The sequence below is a fragment of the Piliocolobus tephrosceles genome, chromosome 1, assembly GCF_002776525.5.
Source record: "Piliocolobus tephrosceles isolate RC106 chromosome 1, ASM277652v3, whole genome shotgun sequence".
In the NCBI taxonomy this organism is placed as follows: Eukaryota; Metazoa; Chordata; class Mammalia; order Primates; family Cercopithecidae; genus Piliocolobus; species Piliocolobus tephrosceles.
Genome location: NC_045434.1, coordinates 183,629,805 through 183,647,523, shown reverse-complemented (window position 1 = coordinate 183,647,523; position 17,719 = coordinate 183,629,805).

The following is a 17,719-nucleotide window of genomic DNA, read 5'->3' as shown; positions in this document are numbered from 1 at the left end:
AACTCTAGAGTCTAGAGTTCATGAGCTCCAGTGTATTCTCTCCTGCAGGAATACTACCCCAGCGTTGTCAAATCAGCTAAAATTGCAAGATAAGCTAGGATTTCAGCTTTAGTATATGTGTTAAAACTCAATTTTTTTCTTTCCTACTTTTCTGCTGAAATTAATTTTTTAAAAAAGATTGTTTAATTGTTTTGAAAATACCGAAAATACACCTGGCCCAAGAGCAATTCATTTTCAATCTCCATACTAGCAAATAGATAAGAAGAACAACGAAAAAAAGAAAGGTTAAACTCAAGATAATCAACTGAAATTCTATTAGAAAATCTAACAGTTTCAGTAAGATGACTGATTATACATTTAATATATAAAAATTAATAGGTTTCTTATATATAAATTATAAGCCATTAGAAAATGTATAGGCAGTTTTTAAATCCCATTTATAATAGCACAAAAAAGAAAAAACCTATTAAGGATGTGCAGGAACTATATGAGTACAAATTTTAAATGTTACTGAGGGTGTATCAGGCAGTATAGGCTAATGGATGTTGCAGAAATAACTAGCACCAAAATCTCAGTGGCTTAATGCAATAAAAGATTATTTATTCTCACCCAAAGTCAGCTGTGTATCTGGACCACTCCTCATGGCAGCCAGTCCCAGCATGTGTCTTAGCAATAGTCTTGCTTTGACCTTGTGTTTCCATGATTACCACAATATGGCAAGAAAACCTAAAGAATCACCCTTGGGCTTGTCATTGCCTCTATCACAAAGTGTCATGTGTCACTTTTGCCCACATTTTACTGACCAGAACCAGTTACACAGATCTGCCTAAATGCAAGAAACTGCAAAATGTAGGGGAACAAATAAAATATTTGGTGAGAATTTACTGCCTCTGTCTCAGAGGCAATTAAAGTCATGTTGTAATCTTGATTAAGACTCAATAAAGATACCAATTTTCCCTAACATGCAAAAATAAATATAAGTATAGATATAAGTATAGCCAGAAACATTCTGGAAAAGAGAAGAGTTGGGCATGGAGACTAGCCCTACCACCTTTTAAAACACATTACAAAGCATCAATAATTAAAACAATTTGGTCCTGAAACATGAATTGACAGACCAATCAAGGGAAAGAATAGAAGGTCTAGAAAGAGACACAAACATGTATACAAATCTGATATAAAATAGAAATGGCATTTCAAAGAAAGATGAAATTTTTTATTATTTAGTAAACATGTTGGGACAATTGGCTTAGTCATTTTGGTGGGGGGAGCTAAACTCCTACCTCACTTGTTATACTAAAATATATTCTGGATAGATAAAAGATATAAGCATTGAAAAATAAAATTATAAAACTACAAAAGAAAACATGAAAAATATTTTTTGAAATTATGAATTTTTTTTTCATATGAGACAGGTAATGTGCTGACACCATAACAAGGCTTTTGAAGGTCTTTCTAAGTAAGATACATATCCTAGGAATTATTTTTAAACTAACAAATCTCATTACCCAAAAAATTAGAAATATCTGCCAGATAAAACAAAAACAAAATCAAGATGGCTGCAAACTAGGAAAAGACCAACATCCGTAATGCTATGTAAGAAGTTTCCAAAATCAAGAAAAAGTCCAACAACCCAGCAGAAAAAATGGTAAGAGACAAAAAAGAAAACAAGTGACTTCTAAACATTCAAAAAATGTTCATCAGCAGTTATAATTAAAACAAGAGATTGTTATTTTTCATCCATTTGATTAGCAAAGATGTAAAAATGTACTAATACCCAGTATAGGTCTTCACCTATATGGAGAAGGGTATATAGAATATACCTGGGTATGGAGAATACCCAGTATAGGTCTTCACCTGTATGGAGACACTGGCACACTCATGTGCCATCAACAGCAGTAAAAAAGGTACAACTTCTTTTTTGTTGTTTGTTTGTTTTTGTGTTTGTGTTTATTTTCAGATGGAGTTTCATTCTTGTTGCCCAGGCTGGAGTGCAGTGGCGCGATCTTGGCTCACTGCAACCTCTGCTTCCCAGGTTCAAGCTACTCTCTTGCCTCAGCCTCCCGAGTAGCTGGGGTTACAGGCATGTGCCACCACGCCCAGCTAATTTTTTGTATTTTCAGTAGAGATGGGGTTTCACCATGCTGGCCAGGCTGGTCTCACACTCCTGACCTCAGGTGATCCACCTGCTTTGGCCTCTCAAAGTGGTGGGATTACAGGCGTGAGCCACTGCACCCGGCCTGTTGCAGCTTCTTTGAAGGACAAATTTGCAGTAAGTTTCAAGTTTTCAACTTCCATGTCCTTCAACACAACAGTTTTACTGATAAGAATATTTCCTACAGATACGATCACATACATGTGCATGAATGGCAATAGGAGGCAGACAGGTTCCTGGGTGGAAGGGGTGGGTCCCCGATGAGGCTCCACCTTCAGGCCAGGGAAGGCCTGAAGGCTGGGAGCTGGGCTACCAGTCCCGGGGACCAGGGAAACAGACTGGAAACTTACGGTGCCTTTTCTGAGCCTGCCCATGGTGACCCATGGACTAATAGGCAAGCACTTCCTTCCCTCTGAGGCTCATCAAAGCTCTAGGCTCAGCCAGAGCTGAGCAGACTTCCTGACCACCAGCTGCAGAGAGGAGCTACCCATTCCACGGCCTCCTCTCTGCTGAGAGCTGGGCAGATTATCGGGACTACCAGTTGCAGAGAGGAGCAACCCACGCCAGAGCCTCCTCTCTGCTGAGAGTTGGGGAGACATGGGGAGTATCTGCCCACGGAGAGGAGCAACCCAGTCTAGGGCTCCTCTCTGCTGAGAGCTGCAGAGATGACAGGATGACCTGCCTGCAGAGAGGTGCTTCCCACTCCAGGGTCTCCTCTCTGCTAGGAGCTGAACACTCGTTGGGACACCCTGGCTGTGGAAAAGAGCTCCCCACTACAGGTCTCCTCTGAGCTGTTCTATCACTCAATAAAGCTCCTCTTCATCTTACTCACCCTCTACTTGTCTGTGTACCTCATTCTTCCTGGTCACAGGACAAGAACTCGGGACCCATTGAATGGCAAGGCTAAAAGAGCTGTAACACAAACAGGGCTGAAATATGCCCCTTGCTCACCACATTGCGGACAAAGAGAAGTAGAGAGGAGCTGTGGCCCTTTGGGGAGCCCAGACCTGGAAGCTCCCTAAGCCAGGGCTGTGACTCCCTCTTTGGGGACCTGTGGTTCCTGGCATCTCCAAGCTTCCAGGTACCACCACCTTCCCCAGTGCCAGCCATTGAAGCTGCTTGCAGTGTGCCTGGTCCAGCCATCGCCTCACAGACAGCTGGTGCCCATGCTGGCACCTGGAGCTGCCCACCCCACTGCAGCAGCCAGCATGCCTGACTGCACAGTGGCCAGACCCCATGCTCACTCACAAACCCCTTGCCACTCCACACCCACCCACCCTTGGCAAGTGTGGGATCCAGGCCAGTAGCATGAGGTGGCAGGCAGATCACCTGAGGTCAGTACAGCCTGCCAGGGCAAGTGGGCAGAAAGAGCCCAGTGGGCCTGAGCAAAACTCAGGCAAAGGTGCCACCAGCTACAAAGGTTTCCAGCTAGAAAAGTGACACCCCAAGGATCCTGTAACAGTATGCCTCTATGATCTATCCCAAAAACAAAACTGAACTTAAAACTAACAAGAAGAAAAAGAATGGGATTGAGCTATATGTGCTGAGAGAATGATCTTTAAATACGTTGTTAATTGGAAAAAGCAAGATGGGAATGCTACCACTTATATGAAAAGCATGTGCATTGAATATATCTTGACAGATCCATAAGAAACTGCTAATGACAGTTTCCTCTGAAAAGGAAACTGGAAATCCAGAATGAAAGAATTATTTCTCATTTTATACTCCTTAATACTTGTTTTCTACCAAGCAAAATACAGAACAATGTCAATTATTTAATCCCTAGATCAATATCACTGGGCTAGAATCTGCAAGATGAAATCAGCAGACTCACAAAGAATCCCATAGAAACACAGTTGTAGGGCTCCTCTGGGGAATAAGGAGCTTGCAGGGTAGGGAAAGTGCCTGCCTGCTAATGTTCAGTGACCTGAATGACACATTTAGCTGGGCACTGAGCTTTGAGAAAACAGCAAGACTTCAAAGTCTACCTGGTTCTTAAATCCCACCTTTACAGTTAACTAGTTGTGTGACCTCAGACAAGTTCCTTCACCTCTCTATGCCTGTTTTTCCACTCCTTAAAAGGGGAATTCTTATACTCGCCCTCTGGAACTGTCGTGATGACTAAATGACATGATACAGGTCGGGCACCGTGGCTCATGGCTGTAATCCCAGCACTTTAGGAGACCCAGGCAGACAGATCACCTGAAGTCAGGAGTTCAAGACCAGATTGGCCAACATGGCAAAACCCCCATCTCTACTAAAAATACAAAAATTAGTTGGGCACGCGCCTGTAGTCCCAGCTACTTGGGAGGCTGACAAGAGAATTGCTTGAACTGGGGAGGCGGATGTTGCAGTGAGCCAGAATCACGCCACTGCACTCCAGCCTAGGCGACAGAGCAAGACGCTGTCTCAGAAAAAAAAAAAAAAAAAAAAAAAAAAAGACATGATATAGGTAAGGTGCTTAAAGGCCTGGCATGCAGCAAGTGTTCAATTCGTAGCCGCTGGAAAAAGGTTAAATTCATCACTGTCCCCTAGTACTCTCAAATATGGCTTTTGGAAAGAATTGGGTAGGTCTATGCCTGCTAACGTGGAAAGATCTCCAGACACTCTTCTATGAACAAAGTGAGTAAGAGGCCACAGTGTATACCAGAATTCCATTTAGGAGTGGAAAAACAAAAACAAAGCTGTATTGTTTCGATTTTGAATTTTTTAAAAAATCAAATAGCTATCAGTATGTAAAAGTCTGGAAGGCTACATACCAATCTGTAAACAGTGGTTTCCTCTGGAGAGGTTTGGAAAAGGAAGGGTGGTGGTATTGTTTGAACTTTTTCCGACTAGCATTGATCACTTTTTGATCTTAAAAGAAATACTTTTTAATTCGAAAGTTAATAGAAATACGGAGTCAGGGGCAGGCCTCAGCGGCATCCGAGCTGGGGGCGAGGCGCCCATGCCCTCACCCTCCCGCTGTGGCAGCGGGCGCGGGCCCGAGCGCGCGCAGCCCAGTGCGCCCGGGTGCCCGCTGAGCCCGCGAACCTCTCCGCCGCGCCATCAGCGCCGCCATCAGCCGCGCGGCGTGCGGCTCCGCGCCCCGCTGCTCGCGGCCGCGGGCCCCCGGCGGTAATAATGAGGCACAGCGCCGTGACCGCGGCCCTCGGCTGCGCCGCCGCCAGCCGTATTAGCATCTCCGAGGCCTTCCTGTATGTTCTTTTGTGCTCGTTTTCCAGCCCGAATGCTCTGCACATCCTGGGCCGCGGACGGAGCCGCGGGGGCCACCGAGGCCGAACGCAGCTGCCCTGGTTTTAGAAAGAGCTGCGGGCTGCGGGCCCGGTGGTCCCCTAGACCTCTGCCTCCCGCCCTGCCCAGCTAGATCTCTCGGGGCTTGTTGGGGTAGGATGGGGGACTGCGGAGGGGCGGGGAGGGGGTGCCAGGAAGAAAGAAGAGCCTGGGAAGGGAAGGGGACAGGGCAGGCTTCGCCCCAAATTTTGCAGCTAGCGGGATCTTCTAGAAGTCAGAGAGGACCCCTCCGTCCCTGCAACTCTGACCCGAGCGCACAGGCCCTCCGCGGAGCCAGGAAGAGGTGGCCTTGAATGCTAGCTCTGCCACGGAATGGTGTGAGGTCTTATCTACAACCTCATCTGTGTGTGCCTCAGTTTCCCCGCCTTTATAAATGAGGCTGGGGCTACATCGCTCAGGATTAAACCCTTGTAAAGCACATATCTAAGTGCTTGACACATTATCTAATTTATTCTTCACCAACCCTGAGAGGTGGGTATTAATACTGTCAAAGTAAATGGGGTTCAGGGGGTGAAGTGACGTGGCAGAGACCTTGACAGCCAGGAAGCTATTCCACTGCTGGGGGGAGCAGCCAAGAGCAGCGGTCTTCATCTCTACTGTAGACTAAGGCATGCACTTTGTATGTGAGTACAGTTTCCTGGCCCTGGAAGGATCTCGGGGACAAATGGATTCAAAGGAGGAGACTGGAGAAGACGCCTGTACCTGGGGAGGCACCTGTTAAGGAGCTGAGAAGCTCTGGGGTTCCCGTGTGTGTGCACAAACTTGCTGCCCCAGCATCAGCCATAGGGAGCCGCTGCCTCTTTCCACCCCACAAACTCCTCCACAAACCCTCACACCCGTCATTCGTGTGCCAAGCACCTGCAAAAACCTACTGCAAAGCTGCAGTGGTCAGACAGCGTGGCACTAGCATAAGGACAGACACATAGATCAATGGAATAGATTTGAGAGTCCATAAGTAAATCCTTAACGTGTATGGTCAATTAATTTTGACAAAGGTGCCAAGATAATTTAATGGGGAAAGACTACTCTTTTAAACAAATGATACTGTGACAACAGGACAGCCACATCATCCTATATAATTAACTCAAAATGGATCAAAGACCTAAATGTAAGAGCTAGAACTATAGATCTCTTGGAAGAAAACACAAGAATAAATCTTTGTGACCTTTGGTTAGGCAATGGTTTCTTAGATGTGACAGGAAAAGCACTCACACGCACACACAAAAAAAGAAGACAAGAAAAACTACATCAAAATTTAACATTTTTATGCTGCAAAAAATGTTTAAGTGAAAAAATCACCTCCAAAATGATGAAAAAAAAACTTGCAAATCATATATCTAGTAAGAGGCTTATATCCAGAATATATAAAGAATTCTTACAACTCAATAATAAGACAAATAACTAAATTTTTACGTGGGGAAAATTTTGAATAGCTATTTCTCTGAAAGATACCATAAATGGCCAATAAACACATGAAAAGATGCTCAACATCATTAACCGTTAGGGAAATGCAAATCAAAACCACTTTGTAATCATTAGGAGAGCTATAACCAAAGAGACAGGATGTGGAAAAACTGGAGCCCTTGTACACTGCTGGTGGGGATGCAAAATGATGCAACCATTGGGAAACAGGTTGGCAGTTCCTTAGAAAGTTAAACAGTGTTATCATCTGACCCAGCAATTCCACTCCTAGGTGTGAAATGAAAATATATTCACACAAAAACTTGTACATAAGTTTCATAGCAGCATTATTCATAATAGTCAAAATGTAGAAATCCAAATGTCCATCAGTGATGAATGGATAAGTAAAATATGGAATATACAGTGAAATATTACTCATCCTTAAAGAGGAATGAAGTACTGATACATGCTACAACATGATGAACCTTGAAAACATTATGCTAAATGAAAGAAGCCAGTCATAAAAGGCTACAAATTATATGACTCTATTTATATAAAATGTCCGGAATAGGCAAATCCATAGAGATGAAAAGTAGATGTGTGGTTGTCAAGGACTGAGGGGAATGGGGAGGTACTGCTCACGGATACACAGCTTCATTTGGAGATGATGAAATTGTTCTGAAATTAGGTAGTGGTAATAGTTGCACAACTTTGTAAATAACTAAAAACCATTGATTGTGTTGTGCATTGTTAACAGGTGAATTTTATGGTATGTAAATGATGTGTAAATAAAACTTTTTTAAAAAGAGAATGAGATCATGCATTACTTGTGCAAGTGAAAATTATTTTAAAAGTTAGGCCGGGTGCAGTGGCTCAGGCCTGTAATCCCAGCACTTTGGGAGGCTGAGGGGGTGCGGATCACGAGGTCAGGAGATCAAGACCATCCTGGCTAACAAGGTGAAACTGTGTCTCTACTAAAAATACAAAAAAAAAAAAAAAAAAAATTAGCCAGGCGTGGTGGCGGGCACCTGTAGTCCCAGCTACTCCTGAGGCTGAGGCAGGAGAATGGTGTGAACTCGGAAGGCAGAGTTTGCAGTGAGCCAAGACTGCACCACTGCACTCCAACCTGGGTGACAGAGTGAGACTCCATCTCAAAAAAACAAAACAAAACAAAAAGCTAGGCAGGTTAGGGGCAAGAAAGAATTGAATTCCAGGCAGAGGGAACAGCATGTGTGAATCAAAGATCTGACGAGAAGAAGAGTTATGGGGGAAATGGAGAAGGTCAGAAGGCTGGAGAATAGAGTGAGGGGACAGGGTCATGCAATGGGGTCAGAGGGCAGATTACAGGGCCAGATCAGGAAGGGTCTTGTCGGCCATGGTCATGAATTGGAACTTTTTCCCGAGACAATGGTCAGCCACATCGTCCTTCTCCCTGACACACGCATACACACTCACACCTGCCCACCTGCACAGATCCAGATTCACAGCCTGCCATGCCTTGTCCCATCCTGCTGTCTTCCACCTACAAGGCTGCCTTCACCCAGTCTCCTGGGATCCCTCAACCTACCGCTGTCCTACCTCTACACCTTTCCTCCTATCTGGAGCCCCTATGATCCTTCATCTACCTGGCTAACACTTACCTGTCCTCCAAGCTGCAGCTCAGATATCACAGCCTCTGGAAACCACTCCTCCAACCTCCCATCTCCAGCTCCCACCAACCTCCAGCCTAGGAGAATTCCACTCCTTCCCCTCCTCTGGGCTCCCAGAGCCCCCAGAGCACCCCCATCGATGTGGGGGATGGTGCTTATGGAGGGCGGCAGAGGAGAGCTACCGTGCTCCATGTTGAGGACCCAGCACTGTCCCCATGCATCCTATCTGTGTTGAATGAGTGACTGCACTTCCCATCCTCCCCCTCCAGCTGTCCTCGGAAAGGCTGACTGCTCACGGGTGTTTCGGCTACAGCCCTGGCCTGTGTCCTGACCTGCCAGCCCTTCGCAACAATGCCATCCACATTCCTCCTGGGTCTCTGGGACACATCTCTGGCTTGCACTTCTCCTCTGAGCACGCTTATTCACCTGTCAGGTGGTTATCAGTGCCTGCCCTACTTCCCTCTCAGGATTGTGTGGCTAAAATGGAGAGACAGTGCAGCAGGTATTAAGTTGCAGTCTTCAAACTCAAGTGTCCAAGGAATACTTTTATGTTTGTTAAGCGTAAGTCCAGCTCTGAGGACCCAGTCCTCTAAACCATGGGAAGATTAATCTGTCATTAGTAGGGGTCTTCTCTGCCTTGGGGTTGCTCCAGGATTCTGGGGTCTTCTGCCACATCAAGCCTCAGAGAGGGCTTCTGGTCACTCATCAATTATCTGCCCTACTTGTTCCTATAGAGATGCCTGGGCATCCCAGCCTTATACTCCTAGCCAGCCAGTCGGCCCTGCTACTTCCACAAGACTCAGCCTGCCCTCTGAGGTCATGTCATCTCTCCTGGACATAGATCCCTGTGACTCCCTTGGAGGGACCATGAGGCTCTATCTTCTCTCTCTCTTTCAATGTTTTCCAAGGTGCTTCCCACTCTCTAAGACACTCAGCAGCATTTAAGCAAGGGGCTTTGACTTTTACACAAGAGACTCAGCTCATCAATCAACTCCTGTTTTGCCTCCTGTAAGAATCCCTGAGGCAGAGGAAGTAGAAGGGCCAGGCTATTGGCTTGGAGCACAGGGATTGAGGAATAGAGACAAAGCAAAATGCATTCATACATCAAAAACAGATCCTGCCACAGGCATGCACCACAAAGCTTCCATAGATCGTGAAGGGCCATGCCTTGGGCAGGAGTTACACAATGCCAAGTCCAGCCTGTGCAGAGGTTCAGTTACCTCCACGTGCAAACAACATCATTTGGATAATGCCTGGCCATAGCAAGCCGTTAATAAAAATTTGTGGAATGGATGAAAGAACAGAAAGGTCTGACTTCAGTCCCAAGCAGCAAGCTTTTCAGACTTAACCATGGCCATCAAAATCCACACATCAAAGGCTCGATACCTGGCATTAGCCTTTGGGCCCTTTGATTTCTCTGTTGTTCTCAACCCAGGGCAGGCTCTGCAGTCTAAGAGCCAGTGCTGTGTGACTGCCCTGGGCTGTTCCTCAGGACAAAATATCTTCCCAAGCCATCTTGGAAATAACCACATGGAAAATGACCATGTAACATTGAACACTGGTGTTTTCAAGTGCCAGGCACCCTCCTGTCTTCAATGTAATATTTCAATTAATCTGCATGAAAGCCCTATTACATTTCTCTTTTTACACCGAGAAAACTATAGTACAGAGGTGGGTTCCAGCCTACATCATCTGACTCCAGAGCATGTGTTCCTAACCATCCTGGTACACACTACCTCCGTTATGCCTACCCATACATACAAACACTCAAAACGAGCTCTTTTTTTTTTTTTTTTCTAAAACAGAATCTTGCTCTGTCACCCAGGCTGAAGTGCAATGGTGCAATCACAGCTCACTGCAGCCTCAACCTCCTGGGCTCAATCGATCCTCCTATCTCTACCTCCTGAGTAACTGAGGCTACAGGTGTGCACCACCCATACCTGGCTAATTTTTTTTATTTTTTGTAGAGACAGGGTCTTTCTATGTTGCCTAGGCCCATCTCAAACTCCTGGGCTTAAGTGAACCTACCACTTCGGCCTCCCAAAATCCTAGGATTACATTGTAAACCACCATACCTGGCCACTCATTTTTGTTTTACTAAAAAAAAAAAAAAAGTCTGAGCTAGTTGCAGTGGTTCATGCCTATAATTCCAGCAGTTGGGTAGGCCAAAGCAGGTGGATCACTTGAGGCCAGGAGTTCAAGACCAGCCTAGCCAACCTGGAGAAACTCCGTCTCTACAAAAAATACAAAAATCAGCTGGGCATGTTGGTGCACGCCTGTAGCCCCAGCTACTCGAAAGGCTGAGGCAGAGAATTGCTTGAACCCAGGCGATAGAGATTGCAGTGAGCTGAGATCTCATCACTGCACTCCAGCCTGGGAAGCAGGGCAAGACTCTTTCTCAGAAAAAAAAAAAAAAATATCTGGAAATTTGCCCACTAAGGAAGAAGCAAACCCAGTAGCTTTGTAAGGACACAATTCCTGGCTTCTAGCAGGAGTTTGTGGGGAGGGGCTGCCCTCTCTACTCAGCACAGGCCCATGGCCAGAACCAGCAGGGCTCCTGAGTCGTAGCAGCCCTTGTTTGTGTGTGACTGTGCCCAACCACCACCTTCACTTCTAGGACTGCCCTGTGGGTCCGAGGCTCAGAATACAAGATCCAAACTGCACCATTCCTCTGGTGCAACATCTTCAGGGCTTTCTCGTCATCCACACAACCAGATCCTCAGCCTCTTCCGACCTGCTGCGGAGCAAGCCCCGGACTGGAGTCTGGAGAGCTGAGCCTTGTTTTCCTGGGACCGTGGCATGTGGCTCAGCCTCCCTACTGCTTGGCTGCTGCTTCTGTAAAATGAAAGTCTGCACCTCTCATTCCTTCCAGCTCAGACGGTTTGACTTCATGAATATCTCTGGAGCTTTGGCTCCTAGCACGGCCTTTCAAACTCCACCCAAACTGCTTGCCTTGCCCTGGACTCCTCTCATACCTTTTCTCCCTGGACCTTTGTTCGTGATACCCCTTCCTGCACAATCTTCTGCCTCCCCCACCCTCATCTCTGCCCACCCAAATCCTACTTATTCATTCTCCCAGCTCCAGCCCAAACATCACTTCCCCCAAGAAGTCATCTCTGATCCCAAGAAGAAAGTCATCTCATCCTCCTCTGAACTCTCCTAGCACAATACCTGTGACTGTCCCAAGGAACACAGCTCCCTACCCTTGTTTTTATGGCAGTTTGTGTCCTTGCAAGAGGCACTGTATTGTATTGTTTGGGTTAAGGGTGCAGGTTTTGAATCAAGTAGACTGAGGTTCAAATCCAAGTTGCCCTGACTGTGATAATCTGGGGCAAGTGACTTAACAGTTCTGAATTTCACTTTACTCAGGTGTAAATGGGAATAACACGGCATCTCCTTCAGAGGTCTTAATAAAGATTAAATAGAACAATGCATTTAAAATTTTTCTTTTTTGTGTGTGTGATAGGGTCTTGCTCTGTCACCCAGGTTGGAGTCCAGTGGCACAATCATGGCTCATTGCAGCCTCCAGCTCCTGGGCTCAGGCGATCCTCACACCTCTGCCTCCTGAGTAGCTGGGACTACAGATGTGAGCCTCTGTGCCTGGCCCTCTATTGTCTTTCTTTTTGTGCAAGCTCCAGGAGGGCAGACAAAGCTTCTTTCTCATCTCCTTACAGAAGCTCAGCGCAGGGTCCATCCTGAGCATGGCTAAGCATTTTAGAATAAATAATCAAAAGTCATTTTGATACAGAGAGGAGACAGGAAAACACAGGGTAGAAGAGGGTGGTTCCCCAGCAAAGGCCCCACCCTCAACCCTGGAGACCCTCATCCCTAAATAGGGACAGCTGTTCCTGTTTTTGTGCTCAAAAAGTTGCCTTTTGGCCCACCATGCACCCTATCCCATACCTGTTTGAGGTTAAATCCCATTCGAGGTTTATCCTGCCTGCTCCAGAAGCAGACAAGCAGGTGAAAGGACGAGGAGACAAGCAGATGAATGGTGGAACGATACAGCAGGGAAAGAGAGAAGAGAAGGAACGCCTGAATGCTGAGAAGAGTTTGACTGAAGGTGGTCAGGGAGGAGTTTGGCCGCTGGATGGCCAGGGTCCAGGGGAAGATCATCTTCCCACTCCATGCCCACTTCTGCCTCCCCATCCATCCCACTGAGAGCCACGTCCACCACTCAATAAAACCCCACATCATTCTACAAGCCCATGTGTGACCTAATTCTTCTGGGTCCTCTGAGCAAGAGTTGGGATACAGAAAGCTGTCACACGGCCCTTCGCCCTTGCAAAAAGGCAGACGGTCCATTGAACTGGATAACACTCAAGCCATTCATGGCAGGGCTAAAAGGTTACACTGTAACACATGCCCACTTGGGCTCCTGCACCTGTCCGTCTGCATGCTCCCCCTCTCCTCAGGGATTTGAGCAGCCACTGGTGACCAAACAGGTGAGCCACACCCCTGTCGCATGTCCTGCAAGGGGAGTCAGGGAACTCTCCCATTTTGATTTCAGACCGTACACAAATGTTCACAGCAGCATTATTCATAATAGGCAAAAGATGGAAGCAACCCAACTCCCCATCCATAGACGAAGGGATCAACACAGTGTAGTCTATACATACAAGGGAATAGTATTCAGCCTTTAAAAGGAAAGCAATTCTGACACATGCCGCAACATGGATGAAACTTGAGGACGTGACGCTAAATGAAATGTCAGTCATGAACAGACAAGTACTGTATGATTCTACTTATATGAAGTACAAAATTAGTAGTCAAATTCATAGAAAGTAGAATGGTGGTTGCCAGGGGTTGTGGGGAGGTAGAAATGGGGAGTTGTTGAATGGGTGCAGAGTTTCAGTTTTGTGAGATGAAGAGTCCTGGAGACGGCTGGTGGTGAGAGTTGCACGACAATGCGAATATGCTTAACACTAACGAATCTTAAAAAAAAAACTAGTTTCGGCCGGGAGCGGTGGCTCAAGCCTGTAATCCCAGCACTTTGGGAGGCCGAGATGGGCGGATCACGAGGTCAGCAGATCGAGACCATCCTGGCTAACATGGTGAAACCCCGTCTCTACTAAAAATACAAAAAACTAGCGGGGTGAGGTGGCGGGCGCCTGTAGTCCCAGCTACTCCTGAGGCTGAGGCAGGAGAATGGTGTAAACCCGGGAGGTGGAGCTTGCAGTGAGCTGAGATCCGGCCACTGCACTCCAGCCTGGGCGACAGAGCCAGACTCCGTCTCAAAAAAAAAAAAAAAAGTAGTTTCAGGCTGAACCCCTCAAGGGTCTTAGCAGGAACAGAAGCAGCTGAGAAAAAAATATGCGTAAAGTTTTAAAATGTTTGGATATAAATATTGTTTGTTTTTTTGGGTTTTTTTGTTTGTTTGTTTGTTTGTTTTTGAGACAGAGTCTCGTTCTGTGGCCCAGGCTGGAGTGTAGTGGCGCGATCTCGGCTCACTGCACTCTCCACCTCCTGGATTCAAGCGATTCTCCTGCGTCAGCCTCCTGAGTAGCTAGGATTACAGGCACACCACGCCCAGCTAATTTTTGTGTTTTTAGTAGAGACGGGGTTTCACCATGTTGGCCAGGAATAAATATTGTTTTTAACGACTGTGAGACTACTCATATATACATCCACCCAAAGCAAGCGAGCTCATTTTTCTTCTCCTTACTGCTCTGAAGGGTGACATGGAGATCATCAGCACAGGAAGGATCTGAACGACCTGCTGATTACAGGATAATATTCATACAATGAGGTTAAAAGCACTGGCTGAAAAGTTCTTTCATAAAATCTGCTACATGAGAAGAGAAAATAATTTATGAGAACATGAACAATTAGCACTTTGTAAAAAAGAAATAATGCACTTAACTTGATCCCTATATTTAACATCAATTAAAGATTATCCTCATGAATGAAACTCGACCTGGAAATTAACAAGGGATTTAAATTGCATTATGCACACGAAAGAGAGAAGCCAGTGCACTGGTTCAGGGCTTCCAATATTCAGCTAGGACGGCATCCATACAGTAAGGCCTGGCCATTTCCTCACATTTCTCTGAGCTGAAGACGTTGCTGCAACACAGAGGAACATTTGTTTCAGCACAAAAACCCCATGATAAAAATCTCTGGGTGGCTACAAACATAAGGTAGGCACCTTTCACTTTTAAAAATAACTTCTGGGTCATTTTTTACCATAGAACTAACGAAGAGATTCCCTTAAAAGAATGTCTCTGCTGCTCTGAGATTTGAATCTGGATCATTTTCCATAGGCCTATTCAAGTGAATCTATAGGGCTGGGCTAGGTCAAAAATTAGATTCTGGGTCACCTGGTTCCAAGTCACAGAATAATTTATTCCCTAAGATGCACAGCTTGAAGGGCGTGAAACAGGTCTTAGAAAACAAGTGTGGACTATAGTTATTTATGTGTGGTTTTTTGAAAGTGCTATTGTGTATTGAGTCAGACTCTGTGCTAAGCAACCCACAAGGCCAGTATTATTCTCTCCATTTTATATACAAGAAGACTAAGGATGGGAGAGGTCATTTACCCAGGTTCCCTCCAGCAGATCTGGGACTGGGACCCAGGTTCCTCTGCTTCTGGAGCTCACTAGTTGCCACTACCCTTTACCCTGGAGAGCAGATACAATGGTGGAAACACAGGCATCCCCAAAGAGGACAAGCCTGAGACTCCCTAGGTGCTCCAGAGCCTGCACCTAGAACCTGAGACGGCCCCTTCCGTTTGTCTCCTTCTGATACAAAGCCTCCGCCGCTTGCCAGGGGACATGTCAGAACCACAGCTGTGATGCTGATTGCTAAGAATATGCCCCACTGGGAGGAAGGAGAGTGCTTCATGCCATCTTTCAGGCCCCCTGGAAGAAAAGGTCTTGTTCACAGTGCAGAAAGTGCCCCCGAGAGACTGGCTTTGGTTTTTTTTCCTATCACTGTCACACCTGCTACATCCAAGTTTTCTGGTTATTGTGCCTAGTGCCGGATCTGCGAACAATTTACCTCTTTGCTGAGAGAGTGAGAGAGAAAGACAGAGAGACAGACTCAGCCCTCGCAATCCTGGCTTGGTGTGTGCATGTGTGCACAGGTTTCCCTATTGTTATCTTGGGAAAAGAGAAAGCAGATGTTAACCATCACCCCTTGAGAATTCACCTTGCTGTGCTGTAAAATTCTGCATTATTCACATTCCAAAATCCTTCCACTCTTGTATCCGTCTTAGATAGGAGTGAATATTTGAGAATTCAAAAATGTGGAGAGGATGGAGGCGGCAGAAGTTTATTAAATTGGCCCAGGGCAGTTTTGAAATTTGAAAGTTTCTCACACTCTCTGGCTCTGAGCCAACTCTCAGCCGACTTGGCTGAGCAGTCTGTGTAAGGGTTTCTCATCGGGTACCCCTCTTTCCATCCTTATGGAAGCTGAAAAGCAAGTGTGGTTGAGTACCAAAGGAGGACTCCAGACTTCTCCAGGTCCATCTGGACTCTGGAGCACACCAGAAACAAGGCACAGAAACATAAGGAAGATCCTCAAAATGGCTTCACAGCAGGTGCATCAAATATTGGTTAAAGTAATGAATAATTTTTAAGGCAAATAATTCCAAGGCAACTTCTTTTTCACGTAAGTCAGCAATGAAAACTCAGCCGTTTCTTCTTGCTCTGATCTGGCTGACCCGAGCTAACTGACCCATTGGAAAGCGAAAGATTTGGGGGTTTTGTTTTTGTTTTTCTCCGTTTTAGAAAAAAAGAGCGAGAGAGAAAGAAGCAGCAAAACCAAACCAAACATCAACTCATTGAAAAACTGTAACACAGTTTAAAAGGGTGTTTCCCAAAAATACAAATGCGCTTTTCAACAAGATAACTGCAGGTGTCTGTAGCAATAGAGCAGAGTGATTAAGTGCAAGGCTTTGAATCAAAAGGACCTGGGCTTTTGCCTCTGTCTCTTTCCAGCTGTGTCACCTTAAGCCAGTTAATTAATCTCTCTGGCCCTCAGTTTCTTCCACTGTAAAACGGGAATAACAATAACACCTATTTTACGAGACTGATCTGAAGATTAAACGAAATAATGGAGATAAAGTGCACAGTATCTGACATATACTAGGTGCCCAAGAAAAATGTAAACTGCTGTACGTTATTATTTTCATTATCGTTATTGTTGGTGAGGTCATTTTTAAGCACCTTGGCCCCCAGAAGGAGAAGCATCCACAAGTCCTGCACTGAAGCCACAGCTGGGATGTGGCTTTCATCATGAACTAAACTCAGTGATCCCTTGACATGAGGCAAACTGCAAAATCAAGGCCCCTTCTGGTAGGGGGCAGGTGGGTTCTCCTCCCCAACCCTCACTCCCCACCCCCAGGTTTTGGTTGCAGAATTCCCAGCTACGGAAGACTTAGAACATTTTGGAGTAGAAAGAAAAGAAAGACAAAATAGAACCTTATTCCAGTACTTAACGGATTAACTACAGTCCTCAATTAATGGAATTCTAAAATGTACCATCTTTTAAAGAAGAAATGACCCAATACCTACCCTCTGATCTCTGTCTTCGCCATGGGTAAATTGTTCCCTAACCCAAGTGCCACCCTCAGAAGACTCAGGTGAGTCCTGGTACCTCCTAAGCCTCACAGAGACACACTTGGGTTTGCTGTAAAAGGTGGAGCGGAGCCCAGAGGAGGCGACAGATGTGTGTGCGAGATTGTCACAGATCGGGGTGAAACTGAAAAAGACAGTCTCATTAACCCGAAATAACCAGCCAAGCTAACTGACCCAGAGCCCATACTCTCTGAGCACTGGGGGACATGGGAGTTTGCTGAAGCCTCTGCGCCAGGTGTGGGAGGCTGAGCGCGCACCCTGCAGAGCTGTGCAGGCGCTCCCCCGCCTGAGCAGACAGCCATCCATCACTCCAGGAGAGGCAGCGGTGGGGACGTGAACTCGGTCACCTCCTCCCCCTCGCTCCTCCCCGGCAGGCTCTGAGGAGCCGAGGCGGTGGCAGCAGTGCGAGGAACAGAACACGCTGCAAACTGCTTGGCTACCCCTTTACAAGACTGACGCCGCCGACACAAGTTTTTCCATTTCCCCAAACAGCCTCTCCGGCTGCCAATAAAGACGGCTGCTCTAGGCCCTTGCATGCTGTCAAAGGGGTACTTCTCCAGCGGCTTCGGAGACGGCTTGTTTGCCCAGAGCTGGAGCTGCAGGCCCCTAGAGAGAGCCACCTTCCCCCTTGTGCTGTTGGT